We start from the raw sequence: 2692 nt of genomic DNA, 5'->3' as shown, positions 1-2692 counted from the left end.
AGGAGAATGCAAGGTATAGATTCCACATTCCTTTCTATAGCATTCTATTAGCAGGACTACTCGACTCTCTCTGAAGTCAGTGTTTTTTCCTACAACAGTACTGAAAGCTAGTGCAGGGGCAGGTAATCCATTGGATAATCCAAAGGATAAGCAAAGACCGCTCTCTCCATTTAACAAGTACCGTGTCGAAACATTGCTGCGTACTGATGCTGGACCAGCACGCATGATGTGTGCAGCCGGACTCGGGGCACCAGATGGCAGCATTTATTGTCTGGAGATCCTAGAGGAGCTGGGACTGGCAGTTTAGTGCTTGACGGTTCATGCTATTAAAGCCCCTAAAGGTTGGGCTGCAGCCCCTTCTTCCTCCTCCACCTAGATGATCACGATACCACTTGGTAAGGGTAATGCTACAAGCAAAGCGAAGGTGTATGTGCCACCTCTCCCCACTCCTTCCACATGCAAGAGATGGTTTCCTTGCTATGAGAAAAGCTTGCTCTCCTTATTGGAAATTCGCCTTTTGCCTGTTCCCTCCTGCCCGTTTTTCCCCTGGAAGGCTCTAGACCCTCAAGAGGCTCCTGGTTACCATCAATGCCAGCGAAGGCTATTTAGCCCCTGCCACGACTGTTTTTTTCCTGTAGGAGATTTCATTCAAATACCTGACGTATCAGTAGGAGCAGGCTTTTATATGAGAGGGAAGAGCTTGGCTGGAATTTAAACACCGAGCTAGGGAAAAGCCTAAAAGCTATCAAAAGGTACCTAACCCTTCTCATGTCGAATGGCAACACGCAGGATGCCATGGCTGGGAGAATTCCTCCTAGGCACAGTGGCTGGCTTCCCAGCTTCTTCACCTCCATTTCCTCTTTAAGGCTTGAATACATACCCCCAGGGTGGAGAACACAAACCAACATCTGTCAAAGTGTTTTGCGCTGAAAAATATTCACGATCAGACGGCCACACTCTGGATTGTTTTAGAGTTAATGACTGAATTGAGGTTCTTACTGTCAATGGTTACTGCGCACAGAGTGGAGTTACTGCAATCACAGGATTGTCAGAAAAGGGAAGCCAACTACCTGATAGATTCTTCCCAGCAGATGCATGCATCAGAGCAAGAACATCCTTCTGGTGTCTGGTGTGACTCTCTGCTGTCTCTGCCAGGCCATTTTCCCCAGGTGTGACACATACCCAGATCCCAAGAAGGAATTCAGCCCCTAACTACCACCTCCTTCCAAAGCTGTGTTCCTGAAAACCACAGTTGAGCTATTTCTTTTAGACATCAGAGACACCTCATTTCTTTACCAGAAAGACACACGATTTCCACACACAGCACCTCAGCTTCTATTTCATGCCCACAGCCCAAGTGCCCCAATCTGCCAGAGCACAGATCCCGAGATCTCTAAAGGCTCTTGTGAGGCTGGGCTTCACCAACACACAGAAGCTATTCCAGCCAGAGGAGCAGCTTGCCCTGACGCTGGGCCTGGTCTTACGGCCGCGGCCATCGCTGTGGCATGGCTGTACTCAACAGCAACACCTGCTCCAAAGGCCACCAAAGGTTTTCACACCACAGCAGAGGACAAGAACTGTTTGTTCCTCCCACCTCTGCTAATTAAATAGCCATTGTAGGCAGCCAGCTGAAAGGAAAATTGACCAACGTGGTTGCATCAGTCAAGCTACAAAAATAATTGTGTTGCCCAAATCTCAGATGCCTCTGTGGCTCTGCTGTAGCAAGGCTTCACTTGGTTACCCAAGCAGCAAACATCCAACTGTAGCAGTTGCTCAGAAACTGTTTTTTGAAATATGAGGCACTGACTCCCTGTTTTAGTTTGTTGGGTTTTTTTGTTTTCAAACTTTTTCCTGCTCTGCAACCCCATTTTCCATCTGACATCCTTGTTTCAAAACCAAACTATGCTGATCCACAGGGACAGTCTTGGGACATTAAAAAAAACCCCAGCTTTTCTGTTTCATTTTTGGGTTTTATTAGAGCTTCCCACTAGGCCCCTATGAATAGAAGATGTTTTACCCCAAAACATGATGAATTTAAAGTTATTCCCCTGCTGCCTTTGCAGCGCTGCTCATGTGCCATGTGTTTTAGGGATGATCTGCCATCAGCCTCACTCCAAGCTAATGCTGTTTTGCAGCTGTGTGTTTTCATACTTCCTTCCCAAAAATTCAATCATCTTCCCAGTCGCAGGTTTTAAACTCCGTAACGGGGGAATATTACGGACACGCAGAGGCCCACATGCTGCAAGGGGGGATTAATCTAGGCAGATATCTGTGTCCACGTGGAATCTGCCTCATTTAGACGGTATCGCGTGTGGCTCTTTTTCCAAAAGCCCTGTGGTGCACATCAAGTGATCCGGGGCCGATGACTTCAGCACTCACATGAGGATTACTCATCTAATTAGGGGGTTTGCAGGCTCTGCCCCGCGTTTCTGTGCGCTGTTAACGTCGTCGCGCTGACTTCTAGAGCATTTGTCATTTAGCGACCGGCTCTAGGGTTTTTCTTCGCGTTCTCCCCGGTAGATTTGACCCCACGAGGCAGCAGCGGCACTAGTCACGTGAGCGAAGCTCTTCTGCGCACGAACGCAGTAAGTTCAGAGCGTGAATTTTGTAAAGAAGGAAAAAAAAACCCAGACCCTCCAAAGCTCTGTTTAGCCAAGGAGCGGACAGGAGGGACGGCCTTGTTTTCCCGTCG

Source organism: Aptenodytes forsteri, unplaced genomic scaffold (genome assembly GCF_000699145.1).
Source record: "Aptenodytes forsteri isolate BGI_AS27 unplaced genomic scaffold, ASM69914v1 Scaffold86, whole genome shotgun sequence".
NCBI lineage: Eukaryota > Metazoa > Chordata > Aves > Sphenisciformes > Spheniscidae > Aptenodytes > Aptenodytes forsteri.
The sequence above is the reverse complement of the archived record's forward strand: the minus strand, read 5'-3'. Positions refer to the sequence as shown.